Below are 26,483 nucleotides of genomic sequence, written 5' to 3' on the forward strand. Positions count from 1 at the left end.
GCCCTGCACCCCGTCTCATCCATTTCCTCCCTGCTCCCCGGGATAATACCTTAGCCTTAGCAGCTCAGACTGGCTCAGGTCCTAGGAGTGAATCAGCCCTGTGACCCTCCCTACCTGGGGACAAACTCTGTAGGCAGGGCCTCAGGAAGTTGTGGCAAGGAGAATGTTTCTCTTATGACCACGGACAGCCAGTTACAAAGCACTGGAGCAGTGGTTCTCAACCTTTCTAATGCCGTGACCCTTTAATACAGATCCTCATGTTGTGGTGATCCCCAACCATAAAATTATTTTCATTGCTACTTCATAACTGTAATTTTGCTACTGTTAATGAATCGTAATGTAAATATCTGTGTTTTCCAATGGTCGTAGGCTCTACAGCAGCCATTCTCAACCTGTGGGTCACATTCTTCAGGCATTCAAGGCAGTTTCGGGGTGCGGGGATGGGGCGAGAGGTTGAGAACCACTGCACTGGAGGGAGGTAACTATTATACATGGGTGAAATGCATGTACACATGTTATTGTAGACATATACACTGAGTGGCCAGATTATTATGATCTCTGAGTGGATAATAATCTGGCCACTCAGTGCGTGTGTGTGTGTGTGTGTGTGTGTGTGTGTGTGTATTAGAGGCCCGGTGCATGAATTCATGTGCAGGTGGGGTCCGGCCAGCCTGGCCAGGGGGAGGGGACATGGACGGTTGACTGGCCTGCCTGCTGGTTGAACTCCTAGTCGAGGGGATAATTTGCATATTAGCCTTTTATTATATAGGATATACACTGAGTGACTAGAGTATTATGCATTCAGAGATCATAATAATCTGGCCACTCAGTGTATATTGGTCTATATATTGTTATATATCATTGTACACACTTTATATATCATATACAAATTGCGTATTTAGCTTACTGGGATTGGGTGCCATTGTGGGGGACCACAGACCAGGCACCATGCTAGGACTCAATCCAATTGGTACCTATCCCACAGCACCCCTCAGGGTGGTTAATGCTATCATAGTATATTTCCTGCTGAGGCTCTGAGGTTGCACACCCAAGGAGAAGGGCCCACATGTGTGAATCTGAAGTCTATTTCCTTCACTCTTGTAGGTCACCCCCCAGCCCAGTGACAGCTGTAGTCCCAGTGCCAGGAGGTGGCCATGTGTCAGCCCCACTGTGTGGCCCCAAGAGCACTCACTGCATTCAGACTGCCTCCCCTCTAGACACATGTCCTGGAAGGTCACGACCCTGGGTCATCCCAGGAGAACTCCAGAGGCTCCACTCAAGCTGGTCATCTCACTGCAGCCAAGACCCCTCCACCCATGCACTTACTCCTACTAGAGGCTTAATGTTGGATTTAGGCTGAACAGAGCAGAGTTATCCACAAGGTTACCCACCATCCATTCACTCATTTCCAGTTCTTACATCTCAACTCTGTGTCCTTTTTCCTTGTCACCCCGTTTTTAGCTTGGCCGTCAGGCTCTTTTATGTATTCTTGTGCTTTGGGTTGTCTGAGGGCAAGTGATGATAACAGCCCGCCTGTGACACAAAAGGGTATTTATTGGCCTGAGGGACTGCAAAGTCCATGCACAAGGAGGTTTCTGGTAGAGGTGGATTCAGGTTCCCAGGCAACACCTCACGAATTGTCCTCTCTCTCAGCAGACCCTCCTGAAGGGTGGCAAAGAGGGACCTACGGCTTGGGTCCAGCCCAACAAAAGTTCCCAGGGAAGCCCCCATTGGTAGATCCATGCCCACTGCCCACCCAGAGTCCATGGCCCAGGCACATGGTGCTTTCAGGAAGGTCTGGGTCGTGTGCCCAACCCTGGGACCTGGGGGTGAGATCAGCCCCACCCAGGCCTCATGGCCTGGACATACCCTTCTTTCCCTCTCTTCCATTCTCTGGTGCCCCTCCCACTATTTGGGAAGATAAGGGGAAGAAGAAGGGCGAGTGGGCTGCAAATTTCAGGATTCCCAGAGAGGGGGAAGGGGGGGACACGCAAGGTAGTATATTGTCCTATCTTAGTAATCTTTGCCCCAACATATAAATATGGATTCAAATATTTATATAGGCAGTGCGTGTGTGTGTGTGTGTGTGTGTGTGTGTGTGTGAAAAAAGAGAGGGGGACATAGAAAGAGATGGTAGATAGGTAGGTAGATCGGTAGGATGATACATAGATAAAGATAACCTTTTATGTAAAGCTTCTTTGGACATTTGAATCACGTTTCAGTGGCTATACAAGTTGGAAACACCCAGCCTACGATGATCTCAGACCCTTTGCATCCCTGACATGCTGGCATCTGGAAGTCTGGGAGTGACAGTCAAGCCAGGAGCTTGGTCCTACCTCCCCAGCCTCCCTTGGGCACAGGCCCCTAGTGTTAGGGCACCTGGACCCTCGGGTGCAGGGCAGAGGCACCTCTCTCCCTGCCCAGAGTCTTGAGTAAGAGATGGCATCACTCCCGGCAGCCTGGCATGGAAAGGCTCAGTCAGCCCACTGGGCAAAGACGAGTCAGCGAAGACAAAACACAAAGCCTCGGAAAGCACGTCCTATCAGCAATGAGGAAAATGCTGGAGGGAGTGACACCTCTCCTTCCTGGGACAGGGCCTTTGATCCTGCCTCCCAACCGTGTAGTCTGAAGGGCCCTCTGTGACGTCCGGCTCCTCACAGGGACCAGCGTGGGGAGCTGGGTCCTCCCCACCCCAGTTCTCATCTCTGGTCCCTCTGCTCAGGAGGCAAATGCAAAGACACGGTGGCTCCTGGAAGAAGTCGGGTGACCAGCACAGAGGGAGATGTCAGCTTTGGGGATGAACTTGAATTTGGGTCATTTGCAGCAGCTGAAACATCTGGGATGGGACTTGTGACTAGACAGATGGGGTCCAGGTTGCTTCCCCACAGAGAAACAGCCCTTCTCATAGGCCCAGGGGCAGAGGAGGAAGTTACAGCAGCAGCCATTTGTCAGCCCCACTGTGCTGAGCTTGACCTGCACCATCTTGTTTAACCGCCCACCCCCCCCCCCCAAGACCCTAAGGGCTCTATTTTATCCCCGTTTAACAGACACGAAAACTAAAGCCAAGAGACATTGACCACTACAGCTATCTGTTGCCATGTGCCAAAAGCCCCAGACCTGGAGGATTCAGACAACAGTGCTCCATCGTTTTTCATGATTCTATAAGTGGGCAGCATGGCTTCTCTGCTCCAGCCTGGGCCACTTGGGGGCAGCCGGCTGGTCCCAGCTGGCTTTGCTCATGCGGTATGGGCAGAGGCAGCTGGGTCATATGAGAGCACCCAGCCAGGCAGTCCCTTCTCCTAGGTGTCTTCTCCCCCCAATCTGCTGGGCCTGGACCCACAGGGCAGCAGGAGCACTGGGCACCCAGGAGATGGGGGCCATACTCCAGGCCCCTATTGACCTCAAAGTGACACAAGCACACTGGGCCCTTGACTGTGTGACCCTAGGCAAGTCTCCACACCTTTCTGGACCTCAGCTCCTCAGTGAGGAGATGGGAATTCACTTTTGTGCCAGCCTCACCAGTTAGCCTGGGAATCAGCCAGGTGATGGAGGTAGTGTGTTTGGGGTGAAGGGAAATGGAGCTGCTTCTCGTCCATACCTCCCTCATGGCCGCCACTGGGGAGCACGCAGCCATTGGCCTAGTGATGGAATGGGACATGGATGCCAGTGAAAGAGCCTGACCTTTGGGGTCAGCACACCCAAGTCCCATTTCTGCCCAGCCCACAGCATCACCTTTGAACTTCAACATACTTGTGATCCTACCCAGCAGAGTAGCTGAGCACATCTGCCATAGAAACTCAGACTGGCATCCCACCTTCCTCCAGGTCTGGCCGGTCCAAAGCTCTGCTACACAGTCACCAGCAGGGTGACAGCACTGTATTCCAGCGGGGGCACCAGGCCCACCTGCTGGCAGCGGGGCCCACACTCAGCCTTCCAGGGCGGCTTCTGCTGCCCCCAGGAGAAGTTCCTCCAGGCCGCTGAGGCGGGAAGGAGCCCTGTCACACTGGGCTGGGGCTCCTGGAAGCACTTTGCTTCTGCCTGCTTTTCAGAACCTCCCAGCCTGGGGGCCTCCAGGGGCCAGGACCAGCCTCCCCAGATCAGTCCCTCTCTCAGCTGTGAAAACAGCAGCAGCCCTGGGAGAACTCAGGGCTGCTCGGCTGTGGGTCAGCTGGTGGCTGCAGTGCAGGGTCCCTGGTCAGAGACTGAGTGAGCTGGGACCACACCTAGCTTCATCTCTGCTTCTTGGCATCTCAGTGGACAGGCAGAGTTGGCCCTGCTCTCAGGGCACTTTGGGTATCTTCAAGGACCCAAGCATGATGGTTACTGAGCCCAGGACTGAACCAACCCAGAGAAGAGGCTCAAGACAGTAGACAGGAGACTCATCCACCCAGGGGGAAGAACGGTCATGGCTGGAGTCACAGCTGGCTCTTCCACCCCAACCCCTTGCCAGCTCTTTGGCCCATGAGTTTCCAGGACCCTCATAGATTTAGGCAGAAGGGAAGACCCAAACCCCAGATGACTCCCCACACAGGACCCCAGTACTGACCAGCACTGAGCCCAGAGGAAGTAGAGGGCTTTTCCCCTCTCTCCGCCTTGGGATAGAGCTGTCAGTGATAGCGCTGTGGCACCCATGCCATCCAGCTCGTCATGTAGGGAGTGGTCATATGGTGGAGCAGTTGCTTAATCCAGGGCAGTGGTCGGCAAACCGCAGCTGGCAATCCACATGCGGCTCTTTGACCCCTTGAGTGTTCTGACGCCACTTCTCCAAAATAGACTTGCCCAGGCGAAAACTGACTTCTGCACATGGGCCACAAAGTTTCAGTCACACTTTATGTGCGCACCCGCACGTAGTATTTTTTGGAAGAGCCACACGCAAGGGGCCAAAGAGCCACATGTGGATCGCCAGCCGCAGTTTGCTGACCACTGGTCTAGGGTGTTGCAGCAGCAGTGAGCCAGGGGCTAGACTATAGCACTCAGGGCCCCCAGGGCCTGAATTCTAGTCCTGGAGACAAATGGATGGATGATGAATGGATGGGTAGTGGATGGAGGGATGGATGGATAATGAATGGTGGGTGGGTGGGTGGGTGGGTGGATGGGAAGATGGATGAATGGATGATAAATGGATGGATGGATGCAAGATTGGATGATGGGTGAATAGATGGGTAGATGGATGGAAACATCCCAGACAGACATTTTTGCATCCCAAAGGCACCCTGGATTCCCCTCTCTGAATAGGAACTTGTCCTGGTCCCTAGTCACAGCTCTGATTCCTCACACCTGTGTCCCAGACCACCACCATTATTTGCTTTCTCTGAGTCCTCACGGGATGCTGGCTGGCTCTGCCAGGAGAGGGGGTAACAGATATGGGCAAGTCCCTCCTGCCAACCCCAGGCACCATTCTCCTGTCCCTGGGCCTCTCTGTCCAAGTGTGCTTAATCTAGGGCAGTGGCTGGCAAACCGCAGCTGGCAATCCACTCATCTCCCCTGTATTTTCCCGGTGGGAAACAATTCCTGCAGCTTTGTGAGGAGAAAGCTGGACAGGGTGGCAGGGGACTAGCCCAGGGCACATGGCCAGTTAAGCTCTCCCAAGTCTGCTGATTCCCTCACCTGACCCACCCTGAGGGAACAGAAAGACCCATAAAAATGTCAGCTTGCTCTAACCAGTTTGGCTCAGTAGATAGAGCATCGGCCTACAGACTGAAGCATCCCAGGTTCTATTCCAGTCAAGGGCATGTACCTTGGTTGCAGGCACATCCCCAGTAGGGGGTGTGCAGGAGGTAGCTGGTCAATGTTTCTCTCTCATCAATGTTTCTAACTCTCTATCCCTCTCTCTTCTTCTCTGGAAAAAAAAAAAACAATAAAATGTTTTGTGTTTTTTTAAAGGTCAGCTTTCCCTAGGAAGATAAAAACATAAATGCAACACCCAGCCTCACATGTCAGAGTTCAAGTATGTTCAACTACATAGATCAGTACGCTTTCAACTTTTACAAGGTCCAGACCCTTAGGAGGGAGGAGGAAGGGGGGTGGAATAAGGAGCCTATGAGCTGCTATCTAAGGCAGAGTCCCAGGAAGAGTGGGTTGGGTCAGGTGTGGGTGGTGGGGTGCCCCCAGCCCACTCCCAGAGCTAGGGGCAGGCTCCTGTGGATTCATCCCATTTTCTTATGATGGGAATCTCTACTTGCTTTTATCTCCTTGGGTAGGGTTCCTTTCTATTTTGCAATTTTTATAAATATTTAACTTGAATTATTTTACTCTCAGAAGTGTTCAGTTTGGACAACACATTCTGTGATCTGCCTACAGGCCAAAAAGGGGCCCCATACTGAGGGACCCACCAGAAATTTTTCCTTCCAGAGCTGATAGTGCGGATGGAGTTCATGTGCCATGTAACATTCCTGAGCTCCCTTGCAATTCTGGGATCCTAAGGAAAGCAGTTGGAATTTTTGTGGTGGTAGTTGTTTTATAGGATAACTGTCCTTATGTTTTTACTAGAGGCCAAGGGTGTCTAGGTGTCCCTCAGCCCAGCCTGCACCTTCTCCAATCTGGGACCCCTCGAGGGATGTCCGACTGCCTGTTAGTCAGACATCCCTCTCACAATCCAGGACTGCTGGCTCCCAACTGCTCGCCTGCCTGCCTTCCTGATTGCCCCTAACAGCTTCTGCCTGCCAGCCTGATCACCCTAAACACTCCCATGCCATCCTGATTGATGTCTAACTGCTCCCCTGACAGCCTGTTTTCCCCCAACTTCCCTCCTCTGCTGGCCTGGTCACCCCTAACTGCCCTCCCCTGTAGGGTTGATCGCCTCTAACTGCCCTCCCTTGCAGGCATGGTCCCTCCCAACTATCCTCCCCTACTGGCCATCTTGTGGTGGCCATCTTGTGTCCACATGGGGACAGAATCTTTGTCCACATGGGGGCAGCCATATTGTGTGTTGGAGTGATGGTCAATCTGCATATTACTCTTTTATTAGATAGGATAGAGGCGTAGTGCACGGGTGGGGGCCAGTTGGTTTGCCCTGAAGGGTGTCCTAGATCAGAGTGGGGGTTCCCTTGAGGTGTGGGGTGGCCTGGGCAAGAGGCCTGTAGTGGTTTGCAGGCCAGCCACACCTCCCAGCAACCCAAGAGGAGGCCCTGGTATCTGGAATTTATTTACCTTCTACAATTGAAACTTTGTAGCCTGGAGCTGAGCCAAGTCTCCTGCTCTCTCCATGGCTGCCACCATTTCTGTTTGGATTTGTTTACCTTCTATAATTGAAACTTTGTAGCTTGAGTGGAGGCCTGGGCCAGCCAGGGTGTGTGGAAAGCTTGGCTTCCTCCATTTCCAGGGAAACACAAGCCTCCCTCCTGGTAGCCATCTTGATTGGGTTTATTTGCATACTTGCTCTGATTGGCTGGTGGGCATGGCTGGTGGGCATGACTTGTTGGTGTAGCAGAGTGGTGGTTAATTTGTATATTACTCTTTTATTAGATAGGATGGTAAACTTTTTTAAACACAGACAAAAGTAAAGAGAAAGGCACCCAAACTCTTGCCCATCTCTCAGGGTTACTAACGCCTGGTAATCCGCCTCCATTCGTTCCTGCCCCCTGCTTACTCTTGCTGTGTCCTTTAAAGCAAATCCCAGATGCCACGTTATTTAGCCTGTAAAGACTTCCAGAAAAGCAGTCAGCCCTTCAGGTAAACTGGCAATTAGCATAGTGTTTGAGTAGTGTACTAACGAGTCACCAGTGTGAATGAGCTGTTTGTCTTTTTAATGGGAACTAGAATGAATTTGAGGTCGTCCACCACCTGTGCTTTTGCAGTCACGATCTTTTAGGCTCTCTTAGCGGGTGAGGAAGGGACGAGCCCCAGAAGCTGTGGGTCTCCTGAAGTAAGGATGTTGTCTGTGCCAGGTCTCACAGAGAGACCAGGAGGCCTTAGGACAGGTGGAAATCTCTGGTGGAGGATAGTGGCTTTGCGGCCCAGGACAGGCACACAGTACACACTAGTGTTTGGATGAATACACTCTCAGGGGGCTCCTCCTTCTGAGTGGCAGGGAAGGGAGAGGGGAGCTTCAGGAAGGACACACACTAGGAAAGGGGCAACTTGGGGGGCTATGTGAGGAGAAAGGTTACGAGCAGGTCATAGGGCATGTTGAGTCCCTCAGAACAGCCAGAGGCCAACCCAAGAAGAAGTCAATGCCCAGTGGGATCACCTCGAGCCCCATGTACGGTTGTATTTGGTCAAGATGCTTTTCAGCCACAGGGGAACAGAACTCAACTCAAAATAGGATAAGCAAAAGTGAGATCTATTGGCTGCCATAACTGGCTATGCAGGGCAGGCTTCAGGTGTAGCTGGATCCAGAAACTCGAACAGTGGCTTCGGAATCCAGTCTAATAGAATGAGAGGGCCAGCCCTGCCAGACCGCCTGGACAGAGGGCAGAGGAGGGTGGTTCCCCAGAGGAAACACAAGGTGGTCTTGCCCTGTGTTTGCCCTTTGGCAGGACACATGTGGCAGGTCTCCATGCCCATGGCCTCCAGGGCGGCCCCACTTGGTTTGGGGAAGGAAATAAGAGGATGGGTGCTGGGCAGGCAAGAAACAGATTTTCACAGAGGGAACATTTGCAGCACTTCTCATTGCTCTCCAGCCTGAGACTCCAGCGGGATCACAGCTGAGCCAGGGAGCCCAAGCTCAGGGGGCCTTTGCTGAGCAGGTGGATCGGCTTGGGTGGGCCAGGTGCAGGTGGCTGACACAGAGCTACCTTGGGTCTCGTCTTAGCTCTGTGTCCACTCCCACCTGATCCACGAAGACCACATCTTGAGGAGATGCAGGCCGTGGCATCCCACAGACTCAGCTCTGCAGTAGGGTTATCCCCAGGTTATCATCCCCCAGGTCAGGGTCATCCCCAGGTCAAGGACATCCCATGTCATAGGGTCAACCTAGGTCAGAGTCACCCCCAGAGTCACCTGTCTGCCCCACCACGTTCCTCCCCATCTGACTCCTGGGCCTCCAACAATCTGGGCTGCCAGTGCTTCCCCCTAGCAGGATGAGCAGCTGCCAGCAGTCTGGGCTGGCAGGACACATGTGGCAGGTCTCCATGCCCATGGCCTCCAGGGCGACCCCACTTGGTTTGGGGAAGGACCTGGGCTGAGTGCAATGGGGCTGCATCGCCTCTCTCAGGTTCGTGGCAACTCAGGGTCCTTTCCTGGACATGAGATCAGACAGGCAGCACCGGGCCAGGCCTCCCTCCCTCAGATGGGGGACGTAAAGGATGAGCCTGGCCCCTTTCCAACATCCACTCTCCACACACACTCGCTGTGTGACAACCTCTGCAGCCACGGACCTTTCTGGGTCTGCTACCTCCCCTGTAGCACCACGGGTAGGGTCCACTGCCATTGAGCCCTCACCATGCACCAGGCATGTGACACCTGGCGTGTCTTTTCATCCCGCCTCAGTGCTGTGAGATAGGGATTGGTTAGATTTCCAGAAAAACTGACCCATGTGTGCTCCTCCTTGGTCAGATAATGGGAGAGACGAGTCTGCTGTGCATCCTTCCTGAAAGATTAGGAGTGGGCCGGGGTCATGCACCTATGCCATGACGCCATGATGTATCAAAAGGACTTTTATTTCAGCCCACCTGGGTGCAGGTGGGCTGAGTCTGAAAAGGGAATCAGTAGAGACTGAAGGGAGAGGCAAGTTTTTATTCACTTCTGCTTGCTGCAAGCTGTTCTGCTAAGGTAAGAGTCCTTACCTTATGGGAGCCAATAGAGTGCTTCGCTCCTCCTGTCGCCAGATGTCTGGTGGTTAGCTAGGCTATGCTGAGCTCAAGACTGCAAGCTTTCTGCAAGATATCTGCTAAGCACAATAAGTTTTCCTCTGCCCGTTTTATTCTCTTTAACCCTTTCACTTCCCTTTTCGCCTTGATGGCCAGGAAGCTCAGAGCTCAGTTTGGAGCTCCTGTGAGGTTTTTGGCTTTCAGTTTCTGTCTTAACCACCTTGTGGCTTAGGCATCCTTTTCCCTAAGCCACGTCAGCCCTTTTTTGGAGGAGTATACATTTTTAAGAAAGTTGGGAGGAGGGGAATTAAAGAATGAAAGGGAGGGGCTGTCGCCATTGGGCCAGTGTGAGGGGATGGCTCTCATAAGGAGTTAGGGTCAACAGACTCCACAGGGTCAGAATGACTTTTCAGACCAGCAAACACTTACTGAGCACCGACTGTATGCACAGCACTAAGTGGTTATCGCTTCATTTGTCTTTCTGGAATCTTCTCTCTCCTCTGTCTCTTTCAGGCCCACTTCTGGTTCCCAGTGGTTGGCTCACATGGGCTTTGAATCCCCCGGATCCACCCCCCACCCCCAACCCCTATTTCCTGCAGACCCATGCTGACTCAAGGCTGGCTCATCTCTCTCCACTTCTACCTTAAGGGCCAGAGAAGGAGACTCCCTGTGCCCAGCACCCCACTCGCTATCAAGATAAACAGGATCACAATGCCTTTTTTAGTCCCTGGCAAAATACCCCGCTTTCTTCCTTTCTTCCTACTTTTTTCTCCAACTGATGAAAGAAAAACACCCAGAGGGCCAGGGAGGGGCTCTCTATGGGGTCTCAGCCAACACCACCCTCTGAAGCCAACAGAGCCTGGGCTTGTCTGGGATGAATATCGGCGTTATTCAGCCCGCACACCGTCTCGGCCAGGCAGCCCCTGCTCCCAGCCAGCCCCTCTGCAGTGGGCCCCTCTGCAGGCAGACAGGGGGCTGAGCTGGGCCTTTGAGAACCAGAGTGGATCTCATGCAGCCAGACACACACACACACACACACACACACACACACACACACACACATCCAGAGTGTGGATGGAGTAGAAGTCTCCTGCCTAGGAAAATTCCCCCCATGGCACCCTAGGCTCAGGTCATCAAGCAGGAAAGGAAATCCCCGGCCTTGCCATGACTCAGTTTCCTCTCATGCAAAGCAGGGATAATGTCAGGGCCTCGCGGGACACCCCATCAGCCATGAAATGGTAGGATGCATTCCTTCATGATGCTGGCAATCAGGATGGTGACGGAAATGCAGGGAGGAGGTGACGACAGTTGTCCAGAAGGTTCAGGTGCCGGAGGAAGTTGATTCTGGGTTCGTTTGAAGGTGGAGCCAACCCAAATGCCAATGGACTGGATTGGATGTGGGGGCAGAGAGGGGCATGCGTGACTCCAAGCATTTGGGTCTGAGCAAGTTGTCATGGAGAAGTAGACAAAGATCAAGGCCATGCTCTCTCCGGGAGCTCTAGAGTAGGAGCCTCTTCCAGCTCCTGGGGACTCTAGACACCCCTGGACTTGTGGCCCTCTGTCTGTGTTATTGTGTGGCCTCTCCCTGGGTCTGTATCTTGTAAGGACACTCTCACTGGATTAAGGCCATGCTAGCCTAGGATGACCTCATCTTGGCTTGATTACATCTGCAACGACCCTCTTTCCAAACAAGGTCACATCCACAGGTTCAAACGTACCTTTTGGGGGACACAATTCAACTCACAATGCCCCCTACCTCCTGTCCTCTGTGCTGCCTCATCAAAGACAAATTCAGGTGGAGGAGCCACAAACAATGAAACAGATTTCAGGGTGAATCACTCCTGTTAAAGCTCCAAGGAGGCAGCATCTGAGCTAAAGCATCTAGACCAGACACAGCCTGACGTGGGAAGGTCTAGGAAAAACATCTCAGGCAGAGGAAATGGTGAGTTCAAAGGCCCTGAGGCATGAGTGAGTTTGGTGCTTTCTAACCCTTTTTTAAAATATTTTTATTGATTTCAGAGAGGAAAGGAGAGAGATAGAAACAACAGTGAGAGAGAATCATCAATCAGCTGCCTTCTGCACGCCCCCTACTATCGAGTCCACAACCCAGGCATGAGCCCTGACGGGGAATCAAACCATGACCTTCTGGTTCATGGGTCAACACTCAACCACTGAGCCACACCAGCCGGGCAACGTGGCATTTTCTAGAAAGCCCAGGAGGCAGGGCTCTGGTGGTGCAAGGGCTTGTAGGCCAGGGTGGGACTTGATTCCAATACCACAGAGTCCATTATGCTGGAGATAGAGCCTCGCTTGTGTTTGGAAAGATCTCTGCTGCTAGGGGGAGAACAAGATATGGGAGCCACCAGGAGAGCCGAGACAGGGCATTGCATTTGTCTGATCAGAAGATGCTGGCGGCCTGGCCCAGCCAGAGAGGGCAGCAGAGTTGTAGCAGGACAGGGGCCAGCCCAGGTTCCTCAGAGCCCTGGCCCATGGGCTGCGTGGTCCTGGGCAAGTGTCTCCACCTCTCAGAACTCCGTTCTCTTATCAGCAGAGTGTGGCTGAGCACCCCACACCCAAAGGTCCCCTTTTTGTCACACAGCTGGATGGGCCCATAGTGTTATCCAGGGTCTCAGACTCCCTCCACCTTCCAGTGTCCTGGGGACTTACCAACCCTGTCACCAGGCCTCCCTCCCCCAGGAGGGGCTGATTTCTTACCAGGAGGAGCACCTGGCAGTGGGTTGGGAAAGGGGCAAGGTCTGAATGCTTGTTGTGGGAAGTCAAGGTGACAGGGCAGCTGCCGGCCATAGCCACCTGGGAGGAGAGTCCAAATGCTTTGGGAAGGCTGGGAGACAGCAGCCCTGTGCCAGGCACACCCTGGACTCCTGCCTCCCTTCCAGCTTTGCTCCTTCTCTGGCTGGAGCCCAGTTCAGCCTTAGGCCAGGGAGATGCCCACCTGGGGGACCTGGCACACCCCACTCTCCACAAGGGGGATTCAGCACTCCCCACCCTCCACAGAAGCCAGCAGGCTCCCGTATCACACCCACACTGCTCACCTCAGCCCCTGTCTGCAGAGTCACCACGAGGCCCCAGCCTCCCCGAGCTTGCCGTCCGAGGCCCCTCTGCAGCTCACTATGTGACCTGAGGACATGGCCTCGCCTCTCTGCGCCCTGCTAGCCTAGGAGGTCCTGTGCCAGTGAGGGATTTTCCTCCTCCAGTTGGGGTTCTAAACATCCTGAGAACTTTCCAGAGCACAGGGTCAGCAGACATGTGTTCACGTCCTGATGGACCGAAATTAGACCTTCTGGGTTGTCAGTCCGTGCGGCGGGGGGTCTGTGCCTGTGCCATCTATAGTCCGGTCCCAGCACCTGGCAGGGAGCTTGGTACACCCTCCGCTTTGTCGAAATTCAATGAGCGTGTGAGTGAATGAATGAGTGAGTGACCGGAGAGCCTCAGTGGGTGGGAAAGGTCACACAAGACCAGCCACGGGCTCAATCTGGCCACACACAGTAGTTATTTTGTTTTATGTGAACTTGTTGCAAAGTTTAAAAATAAGGAGATTTCACTTTAAAACCTGGATTTCTGGCTTTTCCTGAAAAATCGGAGAGCCTGCCACCGTGCTGGATTTCCTGGCGGCCGCAGTTGGCGGAGCTTGGAGCAGCTGCCTGTCAGGCGAGCGGGCATGTGCCATGGTGCAACGCGTGCCGCCGTGAACCCTTGTCAGAGGGACAGGTGGGTGGTGGGTGGACACCACAGGGTCCCGCTTTCTCCCTGGCACTGGGGACATGGAGGCAGATAAAACTATTCAGAAGCTTGGTCCTGGGGATAAATAGTCAAATATGGTGTGTGTAAGGGGCTGAGCCCAGCCAGGTGAGGGAGGGGGTGCTGGAGGCCTGGAAGGACAGGTGACAGGTGATGCTAATGCAGACAGAGGAGAGTGAGGCAGGAGACAGGGTCCCATCTCTGAACAGCACAGACCCACCCAGTTCTCCCCCTGAACGTCTTCTTTCCTTCCCTGCACCCCCACCCCAAAAAGCTATCTTCGGCTTTGGCAGTGTTCTCCCCCTACCCCCACCCCCTTTCCCCCGAAGCCCAGCAGGAGGGCTGTCCCTCCAGTGATGCACCAGGCAGCTGGCAGAGCTGAGAAAGTAAATGGCAGGTACATTGAAGGCCCAGACAGGAGCGGCTTTCAGGAAGGACTGTCGCGGCTGTGTTCCTGGCAGCCCCTTTGTTTTCCATCACGGTGTGTTTGCTGACTTTTTATGAAAGGAGAGGCACCAGGTGGTGTGGGGCCCCCCGCTCTGTCCTGAGAGAAGAGGTGCCCGTCAATGCCTGAGACCCTGGGCCACAGCACTGTGACTGTGTGTCCGCCCCACCAGGCCTCAGCTTCCCCTTCTGCACAGAACTGGTGGGTGTTGTGATGGCAGGAGCTAGGGGAGATGGGCTCACTGCCCAGGCTCAGAGGCCAGTCGAGGAGGGTGTCCTGCAGAGGCAGGGACAGCTTTATGCAGGCGACGGCTTGGTCCTGGGCTGCCTCCCGTTTTGTGGCCCTGGCCTCAGCGTTCCCCTGGGTAAAAAGGGGTGCTGGTGACCTGAAGTTGGTGAAACCCGTCTGGAGGCTGTGGGTGGAGGTGTTCTAGGACCTCTCAGTGTCAGGGATGGGAGCTCCCTGAGGGAAGGGCAAAGCTGCAGGCCCCTCAACCAGCTCCCTGCAGTTTGTCACACCCCTGCCCCATCACACCCCTGCGCCATAGGGCCTGGATCCTGCAAGTGCCCTGGAATATTGAAGGGTCTTATCCCCAGAGCCAGAAATCCCCACCGGTGTCTGGGCTGCCCCCACCTAACCTCCCCCCCACCCACCCATGGGACCTCTCAGATCTAACGCCCCCACAGCTCCCACTATCCACAGGCTTCAGCCCAGCAATGGGGACTGTCACCACCACACAGGAGCACCTGCTGTGTGTGCGTGTGGGCAAGGAGGACACAGCCTGGCCGAGGCCATCCTGGCAGGATTCAGCACTCATTTCCTGCACACAGAGCCCTGAGTGTCGAAGACCCCTCTCCCCTACCCAGCTGCCTGCCAAGCAGCATGTTTCTAATCCTCTCATCCTTAGGAAGTGAAATTAAAATCACTTTTAATTGAAAAATGAGGCTGATAGGATTCTGAACCTGACGAGAGAATAATTAACTGGGCCTCCGGGGAAGCTCATTAATCTTGTCACTCGGGAGAGACAGCTCATTAAAACCCACCTTCCCCGCCAAGCACAGGATGGAAGCCTTGCGTGACCTCTACTCTGATCCTGTTTCTCATTCAGAGGCCTTGCAGGGGCGATATGGGCTCTGTTTCCAAAAAGCCAGAGCAGACAGCCTTCTTCTCTAGGGTCTCAGGGGTGCAGAGGCTGTCCTGCAGCCAACACCCAATTCACGTACCCTCCCACAACCTCAGTTTTCTCACCTGTAAAATGGATCTGATGCCACCCCACCCCCATGGCTAGACGATAAGAAGACTGACCTAAGGTGACTTATCCTGAGACCTGAGTAGTCAGACCACACCTGGCTCAGCCACCCAGCCCCAGGGAGCCCGCAGAGCATGCAGGGAGGCCCCATATGTCCCAGGTCCTACAGCTCCACTCTGCAGTCTCCCTGCCTCCCCCGTCTCTCACCTGGGTCCAACCTCCATGCAGACCAGTGCTTCTCACTCCGTCATACATCAGGGTCACGGGGTGGCAGGTGACATCATGCAGGATTCCCAAGGCATGCTCTGGGCCCAGAATAGGATTTCAGACCTAGAGGGTCTGGGTAGACCCCAGACTCTGCCTCCAGATGCTGGTCCGTGGCCTGCCCTGGGCAGCGAGGGTCTGGAAACCACTGACTCGGCTGAGGATGGTGGGAGCAAGAGGCACACTGAAAGAGCCGCTTCAGATGAGCCCTGGAGATCGTGACAAAGCACTGGGGACTTCATGTCGAAGTTACAGTAATGGAAAATAACTGACTTTATAATGAGCCATCGCGTGTTATGGTTGTTTGGGGGAAGGGATAGTGACAATATTTCCCACAAAATCAGAATCACATGAACCCTTGAACATCCTCCGCCCTCCAGGGCTTTTCCCAGGGAGACCCAGAGCCCAAAGACAAGGCCCAGCTGAGGCTGGGGTTCTGAGCTTTCTGCACCCTCTCCTGGGGCCCTCTGGGTGGGGGCGGGGTCCACCAAGGCTTCCAGATGGACCAGCTGCTCTGGGCAGAGCCCAAAGCAGCCTTATTGGGACAGGGTCCACGCTGGGGCCCCAGGGTGCAGACCAAGGCCAGCCACCCCCAACCCTCCTGGCTTTCTCCTCCTGGTCCCTCTGAGCATCTCCCTCTCACCCACTGAGTCCTTGGTGACAAGGATGGCAGCTCCTGAGAAAGGGCAGTCCTGGGTTTTGGCAGTCCTCCAGAACTGCTACTCGCATTAAGGGTGGTGTCTCGACTCCCTTCTCTCCCAGCGCTTGGCCTCCTATCCAGCCCTCCAGCAGTTGCTAGTGGCTGCTTCAAGCAACACTAGGTGCTGCCCCTGCCAGGAGCTCAGAGCCAGAGGCACCAGGAGCCCATGCTGGCCTCTGGGCAAGCTAGTACCTTCTTGGAGCCACTGTTCCCATCTGTGAAGTGAGCATACTGAGCTAGGCGTCCCCAGAGATCCTTGATCTAGAACCCAAGGCAGAGTTGTTTGCCAGGCGAATCTGAAGAAAATGCCCTGCCTTACTTTGGTTTTCAAAGTGGGTCCCATGGAGCCCCCAAGTCCTTTTGGAGTGGGCACTGCTGTGTGTCCCAACACCTCCTCTGCCCTCCATATCCGGACCAGCCTGCCCTGGACAATCGGCACTTGCTGTTCACCCAGGCTTGGTTAGGAGCTTCCTGGGGCCATTGAGACCCAGTAGAATCCCTGCAGCCAGATCCCAGCAGGAGGGCCCCAAATAGTCCCTTGTCCCTCTCTGCAGGGGAGAAGGACTCTCTAAGGAATAGGTCAGGGAGCAGCCAGGGTGTGTTGGGCTGACCTTGGCACAGTATTAACATTCAGGGTGTGAGATGTGTTCCTAAAACTGAGTGTTGGCCTTGCCATTAGACATTTCTGGACTGGGGTACAACAGCAGAGAGAGAAGCTGAGGGCACTGTCTCCAAATCCCCACATCCACCTTCTCCAGGCAGACCCTCCTGCCTGCTGGCTTGTGCACATGGAACATCAAGGGGGCTATTTTTAGAAACTAGTGGCACAGGGGGCAGGGGGAGAGTCCCTCAGCCCGGTCTGCACCCTCTCCAATCTGGGACCCTTCAGGGGATGTCTGACTGCCTGTGGGATCGGGCCTAAACCAGCAATCAGACATCCCTCTCGCAATCTGGGACTGCTGGCTCCTAACTGCTCACATGCCTGCCTGCCTGATCACCACTAACCACATTGCCTGCCAGCCTGCTCACACCCATCTGCCCTCCCTTGCCGGTCTGAGTTCCCCCAACTGCCCCCCACTGCTGGCCTGTTAGCCCCCAACTGCCCCCCTGCCTGCCTGCTGGCCCCCAACTGCCCTCCCCCCCTTCCACCGCTGCCAGCCTGATCTTGTTCAATGGCCCTACCCTCCTGGCCTGGTCACCCCTAACCACCTCTGCCTCGGCCCCACCACCATGGCTTTGTCTGGAAGGGTGTCCAGAAGGTCTCCTGATCTAATTAGCATATTATCCTTTTATTAGTATAAATGAGATCCAGAGGCAAAAAGTGTGTCCCCTCCACAGCCTTGGTGAGATGCATGCATGCGTGTCTGTGCTGTGTGCATATGTGTGTACGTGTGTGCTGAGAGGAGGGTCTGGTCCTTGTTCTGCACACATCCATGTTGGCCCCCTCAGAACTGGAGCCCCAGGTCTGAGGAGAAGACCCCTGGGAGTCCCTGCAATGACAGCTCCGGGCAGCCTCCCTCTATGAGGGCTGGGCCCTAGGTTCCCCCATATGTGTCTCACCCTGTTCTGTAATGCTGTGTTGAGGTGGGTGGGGGCACCACCACTTCAAAAATGGGGAAACTGAGGACTGCAGAGCTTTCCTGAGGCACCTAGGGAGGTTAGCAGCAGGACCAGGCAAACCTGGGTCTCCTCTCCCCGCCACCTGGGTAGGAGGGAGTGGGGAGTGGGGCCTGAGCCAGCCTGGCCCAGGTGCTGCCTGTGGTGAGAGGGAGGGTACTGCAGCAGTGAGCCCTCAGCATCGGTGCAGGAACAGGATATGCAGTAAGTGACTGACAAGCCTTGGAGGGGCAGAGAATGAGCTTGGGCAGGGGATGTGCTAGCTCCATGTAGAGAGGGTTTCCTGGAGGAGATGGCATTGGTGCCAGACCAGAGGAGAAGGAGAAAGGGGCACATCCTGAAGAGGGAATGATGGATTCACGGACATAAGGCAGGAGCATGCCTGGCATGCAGGGACATGGAGGGTGACAGAGTCAAGTAGATGCCAGGGAGGGTGGTGGGAAGAGAGGACAGAGGGCAGGAGGATCCAGACATGTAGGCCTCTGAGGTGTGTAGGTGCTTGAACCGGGAGCTTGGGGACAAAGGCACAGGGTCACACACACACACACACACACACACACACACACACACACGGCACTGAGGGCTGTTGTCTGGGTCCCCCAACATCTTGACATCACATAGGACTCCACCCTCCCTTACAAGTCTCTGATCTCACTCCTTGGCCCTTCCACGCTCAAGTGGAAGATGACAGTATGGTCATCCCTGTCTTGCAGGTGACACCACCAAGTGCCCCTAGAGAGCCAGGTCTCTCCCACCCTAGACAGCTGGTGTCCAGGGTTCCAGACAGTGCCAGTCAGTGCAGGTGTCAACACGGCCCCTGGTTGGACTGGTGACCAGGCTGGGAACCCTGCCTTGGATTTCTGGCGGCCTCCTGATGCCCGGTGGCCAGCTGGGCCAGCAAGCACTTTCCAGATCCACACAGGCCATGGAGATGCACCAGACGAGGCCGCCGCTGTCCAGGAACTGAGGCTCAGGGAGAGGCTTCTCAAGGCAGAGCAGGGTGCAGGCAGCCAGCCTGTCTCCTCCCGTAGCCACCCAGCCCCCAAACCATTCTGCACCCCCATCCAGCACGATCCTGTAAAACATCAGTCGGACCTGCCAGGTCCTACTTGAAATTCCAGAGCGCCCACCACCACACTCAGAATGAGGTCCTGCTCCTCAGTCATATCCAATGAAAGTGCGCATTGTCCCGGCAGGTTTTCGGTTTATTCTAGGAGGAGCTTGGCCAGGGCTCCAGCTGGCCATCAGGCACTGGAGGAGGCGTCAGCCGCCTCCTGGAGAGTTGGCATGTAAAGTCTGGGAAATGAAGAGCTACTGTCAGCAGTGTTGACATGCACCCCATGATTCTGGTCCTTGAGGAACAAAAGGACAGAGTGGTCGGTGCCACGCCAGGCCTCGGTGGGCACCAGGTGCTGTCTTTAAACACACATCCCTGCTTCCATTTCCACCCCCCACCCCCAGCGCCTCCCTGTCATTTTCGAAGACATCATTTTCCCCCTACGTGCTCCTCTTATCTCCCTTCTGTTAAAGGATCTCAAATATGCACCCGATAAGGTGGGACAAACACCCGCTTCCCCAGCCCCTTCCAAAGCCAGCCTCCACTTTCCCCCAAAGTAATTAAGATAAATGCAGCTGATAATTTGCACCGTGTTCTTAAACGTACCCTCAGGCCATATCGCAGATATAATTTTACCTGCAGCGGTTTATCTGCGTGCTTGGGTAACAGATAGTTTTTAAGCAAAGTGGCAGTGTTTGAAGGAAAAGGAAAGGAGGATATTTGTGAAATAAATGTCAGATGAGCCACACCGCAGCCCCTTAGAACAAGGACAGTGAACTGGGAACCCCGGAGCTGTTCTGGGTCCCTCCACTGGGCTCGGCTGCCCCGGGTCTTAGAGCATGCCTGGGCTTAGCCAGCTGAGGAAGGGGCTGGGATGGGTGGGGACACCAAAGAGAGTGGCAAATGTCCTAGGGCAGTGGGTGCAACTCTGCTCTTCTCACTTCTCCCAGCCATGTTTATCTCGGATAATCTGAAAACAGAGGCCCCTACCCAGCAGAGCTGGCATTCAGAGCACCTGGCTTTGCCCACAATACTCTTGGGATCAGGCTGGTGGCCAGAGAGGCCAGGCCAAGCCTCAGGCCAGTTATGCACAGGCTTCAGGGAGTCCAAGTGGCCAGGTTAGTGCTCAAGAAGACAGCTCAAGAGGGTGGGCAGCCGAAAGCGGTTTGGCTCAGTGGTAGAGCGTCGGTCTGCGGACTGAAGTGTGCTGGGTTCGATTCTGGTCAGGGACATGTGCATTGGTTGTGGGCACATCCCCGGTGGGGAGTGTGCAAGAGGCAGCTGGTCGATGTTTCTCTCTCATCGATGTTTCTAGCTCTCTATCTCACTCCTTTCCTCTGTAAAAAATCAATAAAATATATTTAAAAAAAAAAAAAAAAAAAAAAGAGGGTGGGCAGCTGGAAACACAGCAAAGATCAATAATATGAGAGGCCAGACTAGACCCAAGCTAGACAGGGGCCTCCTAGAGGCCCAGGAGCAGGGACCCCTCACCATGTGTTGGGGGTGCAGGGTCCACTCACCATGTGCCCTGGACAGGCCCAGGTCTGCTCTGAGCCTCAGTTTCCCCAACTGCACCTAGGCCAAACTGGAGCCCTGCTGGCCTTCCCAGCCCATTCTGCCTGATGGTGCTTGTCTTGCCTCCTGTTTGGTATCTAGGTTGAGGAGCAGAGCCTGGGGATGGGTGTGGACATGAACCTCATGCATATACACAGCATCCCTCGGTGGCCTCCCTTTACCAGCCGATGACACCCACACCAGCCGGTCCCCTCCCCACACCACATGCTCCCACCCCAGCTTCCCAGGCAGGAGTCTCACCCTGACCTGTGCTTGAGAGCCCCTTACCCAGGGCCCAGCCATGCATGGCTGAGGGTCACCTCCTCACAGAAGCCTGTGCCCATTGCCCTCTCCACACCCCCACTCACTAGCTTTGCCCCATTTACAATCCACAGCTGCATTTTCTGCCCTAACTCGAGGCACACCTGTGCTGGGCACAACTGCACCTCTCTCGGGCTGCACAACCTGGTGAGAGAGTCCTCCTTCTCCGTGCCTCGGTTTTCTGTCTATAAATTTGGAGAGCAGCACCAACCCTGTGAGGCAGCCATAGAGACCAAGTGAGAAATGAGCACAGAGCATGATGGGTGTGTGGACACTGTCGCTATCATTGACCTTACCCCGAACTGCCTCCCGGTGCTGGCAGCTCTGTGGGGAAGGGTGGAAAATGAAGAAAAGCAGACAGCATCTGAACCTATCTCCCTGTGCCCCCCTGACCCCGCTGGCTTCCCTCTCCATGCTTGTCCTGTGCCCAGCACTTAGCACGTTGCTGGGCCAGTGAAAACTAGTATGGGCACTGAGGCCTGGAGGCCGGGATGAGCCCGGTGGGGGCTGGAGGGCTTACCCAGGGGCCTCCTCTAAGAGGAGAGCAGGACCAGGGCCGGAAGGGGATGCCCAGGGCACTAGCCCACCCTCACAGCCTCATCTGACCCTAAGCACCCCCAAAAGCCCCACCTCCAAATACCACTGCCCTGGGAGTTAGGGCTTTGATAAAAGATTTGGGGACACAAACATTCAGCCATGACAGCCAGGATGCAGGAACTTTGCTGGGGGCGGGGCCAACATCCAGCTCTCAGGCAGGGCAGGAATTGGGAAGCCCCACCCTTTAAGAAGGTACAGTCCAGCCCTGATGAGAGACGTAGGACAATTAAACCCACTCCATGTATGGACAGGTGGGAGGCCGAAGAGACCACAGGGCAAGGAATGAAGCTTGGGTACAGGGCCCTGGCCAGGAAGCACAGATGGTTAGTGAGTCATCCCAATACACCAAGGATGCAGGTTCAATCCTCAGTCAAGGCACATATAAGAATCAACCAGTGGGTGCAGACATAAGTAGAACAATGAATTAATGTTTTTCTCTCTCTCAAATCAAATTAAATCCCAGCCAGTGTTTCTCAATGGTTAGAGCACCAGCCCCCTCACAGAGGGTCACAGGTTTGATTCCTGGTCAAGGAGTCAAGGGCACATACCTGGATTGCAGGTTCGATCCCCAGAGCATGTGGGAAGCATCCAATTGATGTGTCTTTCTTCTCTCTCTATCTCCTCTCTCTCTCTCTCTCTCTCTCTCTCTCTCTCTCTCTCTCTCTCCTCCATCCCTTCCACTCTCTCTAAAAAGCAATGGGAAAAAATATCCTCAGGTAAGTATTTAAAATAATAATATTGATAATAATTTAAAATAAAATTTTAAAAATATTTAAAAAAAAAAAAAAAAAAAGGGCTTGAGTGCTGACTGGGGGCCATGAGAAGCCACGACACTGGTCATGAGAGACAGAGCCAGGATGGGCCTGAGGAGTCCTCGGGTTCAGCTTCTCATTTATAGATGGGGAAACTGAGGCCAGGACGCTCGGGGTTGCACATGGAGCTCTGACTGCACAGTGGCATCATGGGTACAGAGCTGCTCCAGGCCTTAAGGATGGGGGAGGACAGTCTTTGCCTGAGAGCTTATGAGATCCCTGATACCTGCTGACTACAGCGCTGCCTCCTCAACAAATACCGCCCAGGTGGACTCAACACACAGCGGGGAAGGCTTCTCAGAAGAGGTGGGCTGGAGAGGAGCCCAAAGAGCAGTGGCCATGTTCAGAGCAAACATCTGCTGAGTGAACAGTTTAGGTGTGTTGTCCCATTTCACCTTCCTTGACAATCCTCTGAAGTCAGGACTTTGATCATCCCCATTTTACTGCTGAGGAAACTGCTCAGAGAGACTCAGACCAGCCCTGGCCCCACAGCCTGGAAGAGCTGGAACCAGGATGTGAGCCCAGCACAGCTAAACCTGCAGGGCTCCCTGGAAGTGGGTGAGAATCGGAAGACCAGAAAGAAGGCTGGTGTCCTAGACAGCGGAACTGCTTACGCTTAGGCAAAGGCCTGAAGTGGACTCAAGACGAAGGGCTGGGATGTGCCCAATAGTGATGGGGAAGAAGGGAGAGGGGAGCCCACTTCTAGGACAGAGACGCCTCAGCCCAAACAAGGCAGGTTAAAGAGGAGGTGAGGGGAGAGGGTCAGGAGCAGAGGCCTCTGCGCGAGGGGCTGGGAGATCATGGGGTGGGGACACAGGGACGGCAGGGACCAGGCCTGCAGCAGGACTACCCTCACCAGGAGCTGCCGCCAACCACTGCACTGGACGGAGCCAGCCAGCACCACACCGCTGTGGTCTTGAGTTACCTGGAGCCCTGGGACCAGGCCTGTTAGGATAGGAGCCAGGTAGTGTTTCTGAGGGAAAGGAGATGCCTGCACTGCTGGGGTTCCCTGGGGCAGCCCGGATCTGGGGGATTGGATCTCCTGACTTCAAAGGGGCCCAGGCTACTGAAACCCACACCGACACACACTAAGGGGCTTTGCCAAGAGCCTGGGCAGGGGTGGGAACCCGAGACCTAGGGCACACGCTGCCCTGTACCTGCCCCATGGTCTGAGCACCAGAGTCTGGTCCTCAGACCCCTGAAGGGGCAGCTGGCTTTAAGAGGCCTGGGTGTTGTAAGCAGAACATCAGGCCCACTACCTGGGGGCTGAGGAGAGAGAATGATGGGGTGGCTGAGCTCTGCCCCAGGCTCGGCATGTGGAGGCATGGGAAGGAGTCACTAAGGCAGGACCGAGGTATAGAGCCACTCTGTCTGGCATGGGCAGGCCTACTTCACCTCCTTGTGTGCTTCACTATGTGCTATGTGACTTGGACAAGTACACACCTCTCTGAGCCTGGGTTTCCTCGTCTGTAGTCATCTGTTGATTTTTCCTGTAAGCTCCATGACACAGAGGCCATGAATCAGTCACTCACCACTATTCACCCATCCCTAGTGCAGCATCTTACACAAACATGCAGATCTGTGAGTGTGAACGAATGAATGAAAGCTCTTCCACTGAGTCGCCAGTGACAACCCGTGGTCCTCCTCCCTTTCCGGCCTCTGCTGGGAAAAGGTACACTGTGATGCCAGGACTTACATGAAAGCCCAAGGGTTCTCTGCTTTATTAGGAGGAATGTAAATCAGTGCAACCCACGGGGGGGGGGGGGGAGGGGGGGTTGCACTAATGGATTAATTGTCTGTTGCTCTGTAACAAATAGCAGTTTGAAACAATACCATTATTATCTACAGTTTCTGTGGGTCAGGAATTTGGGCACATCTCAGCACAGCCGTCTGGCTCCAGGCCTCTCAAGAGGAGCTGGAATGTCAGCAGGGGCTGTAGTCTCATTTGAAGGCTCAACTGGGGCTGGAAGAGCTGCTTCTGAGGTGGCCACATACAGCTGTAGGCAAGAGGCCTCAGTTCCTCCCCTTGTGGACTCTCCACAGGGATGCTTGTGTGTCCTCACAACATGGCTCCCTGAGTGAGTGACTAGACAGAGAGCAAGGCAGAAGCCACAGTGCCCTTTATGACCTTATTTCTAAAGTCGAACACCCTCACTTCCACCTTATTTTGTAATTAGCAAGTCACCAGGTCAGCCCACATTTGAGAAGAGGGAATTGGGTCCCACCTTTTCAAGGAAGGAGGATCAAAAAAATTGTGGCCAAATTTTAAAATCACTCCAGGGATTAATTTGACAAATTACAAATGCACTTGCCCTTTGACCCCACCATCTCTTTTTTTTTTTTTTTTTTTAAATATATTTTATTGATTTTGTACAGAGAGGAAGGGAGAGAGATAGAGAGTTAGAAACATCGATGAGAGAGAGTCATCGATCAGCTGCCTCTTGCACACCCCCTACTGGGGATATGCCCGCAACCAAGGTACATGCCCTTGACCGGAATCGAACCCGGGACCTTTCATTCCCCAAGCCGACGCTCTATCCATTGAGCCAAACCGGTTTTGGCCCCACCATCTCTTTTTAGCATTTACCCTGTGGGTCTCACTGGCATGCAGAGTTATTGCTCTGCTGTTTGTAAGACCCAATATAGGACAACCCGGTGCCCATCTGGACACGTAAATAGCTGTCCATCATTCTGCAGAATATTCTGTAGGTACAGAGACAGACAGACAGACAGGAATCTGTGGCGTGCTGTGGAATTATCTCCAAGGTGCATTGTTAAATGCAAATACAGTGGAATCGTGAGTGCAGTAGGCTATCTTTTGTTGAAGAAAGGGGAAATGGGATCTGCTGATATTTACATCAAGAAACTGGAAGGAAACCCACGAAGTTCCCAGGTGCTTACACTGCAGGACAGGAAAGAGGGCCAGAGGCCAGGGCACAGAGTGAGACTTCGCACTGGCGACCTTTGAACACTGTCTCAAGTTCGGGAGCCATAAGAACTTAACGAAAAGAAATGGACAACAGTCAACAAACCTGGGGCAAAGGCAGCCAGCTGACCCCTAACCCTGCAGGGCCAGGCTGAGCTGCCTACTGGCCTCCTGAGCTCACCATCTCTCCTTGACAGTTTCCTGGCACCCTAAGGCCCCTGGCTCTGCATGGTGTTGGGGTGGCGGGCCTCACCTGGGAACCGCTCCCGACTTCTCCCGGGTCTCTTGGCCCCCAGCCAAGCACCACATGGATTCTGACACAGTTTCCATTTTCTCTGCAGCCAAGAAGTCCTCATTCCTCAGGAAGCTGTGCGGCAACCCAGCTGAGGGCCCCACTCGCGAGGTATGTGGAAGAGGACAGCTGGCCTGGAGGCTGGCAGTCTCCACCCGGCCGGAGATGCCCTCGGCCCAGGCTCCCCACCCGCCCCACCGGCCCGTCTCCTTCCGTCTCCCCACTCAGGCGGTAATTGGGGCTGCCAGCTGCCTCCCTGAGAGACCTTCTCCCCGAGCCAGCTGTCAGGAGCCGCTTCGTGGCTTCTAACCGCAGCGCTGAGCTGGGGTGAGACTGTTGAGGGCGGCAGCAGCTCCTGTCAGCTAAGTTCTCCAGGGGCCGGCCTCCTCTGATCAGACCCCTCCTTTCCTGAGGGCAGGCTGGAGCACAGCTGTTTCAAACCAACAAATTAGCAACTTCTTCCTGTTTTCAGACCCCACTCAGCCCTCCCCACCGCCTCTTTCCTGTAGTCTCCTCGCCACATGGCCTTTGTGCTGGTGAGCGAATCGGGGTCAGAGGAGTGACAAGACTTAGCAGTTACAGGACTAACAGGGACAATACATTGGTCTGCACCACCCTCTCTGCTAAATGCTCTATGAAGAGGTTATTCACTGATTGCTCCCTTGCCACCGCCTTTGAGATAGGCTCCAGTGTTGTTCCCAGGTCACAGCGGAAAAGCTGAGGCTGATGGAGCCTGGAGGGAGGGGGCGGGGGGGGGGGAGTGCCTGGCATGTGCAGCTGGCACTGTCGGGGAATCAGAAGCAGGATCCCCACCTACCCTCTCAGAGGCTGCCTGGAGCCTGGGCCTGTGGGGCTGTGTCTAATGATGCTCTGGCCTCACCTGCTGCCCCCTAAAAAGCTCTGGAAGCTGTGGGGAGCCCCAGGCTCTCCCCATCCTCTGTACCCGTGTCCCAGCAGCAGCCTGTTCGGGGGCAGGTGAAGGAGGCCCTGCAAGGTCAGAGGCCCTCAGAGGTCAGAAGCCACGCCTGAACCCACGGACTTCACTGCCATGCAATTGGAGGCCTGGAAGTCGGCCTGGGGCCTGGGGCCTGCCCCCACAGGCTGTCTGAGGAGTTCAAGATGGGAGGTCCCACAGGCCAGA

At 54.6% G+C, this 26,483-nt stretch overlaps 1 protein-coding gene across 4 annotated transcripts in view; it reads left to right on the plus strand.

Annotated features, from left to right (window-relative positions):
* ZNF469 (zinc finger protein 469) overlaps positions 1-26,483 on the plus strand; it is a 289,966-nt gene that overhangs the window by 247,098 nt on the left and 16,385 nt on the right. For all 4 annotated transcript variants that reach the window (XM_084905026.1, XM_084905027.1, XM_084905028.1 and 1 more), the window contains one exon: positions 25,392-25,453. The gene's annotated coding sequence lies outside the window, so the exon portion shown is untranslated. The remainder of the gene's footprint in view (positions 1-25,391; positions 25,454-26,483) is intronic.

Source organism: Pipistrellus hanaki (genome assembly GCF_964339955.1).
Source record: "Pipistrellus hanaki genome assembly, chromosome: 15".
In the NCBI taxonomy this organism is placed as follows: Eukaryota; Metazoa; Chordata; class Mammalia; order Chiroptera; family Vespertilionidae; genus Pipistrellus; species Pipistrellus hanaki.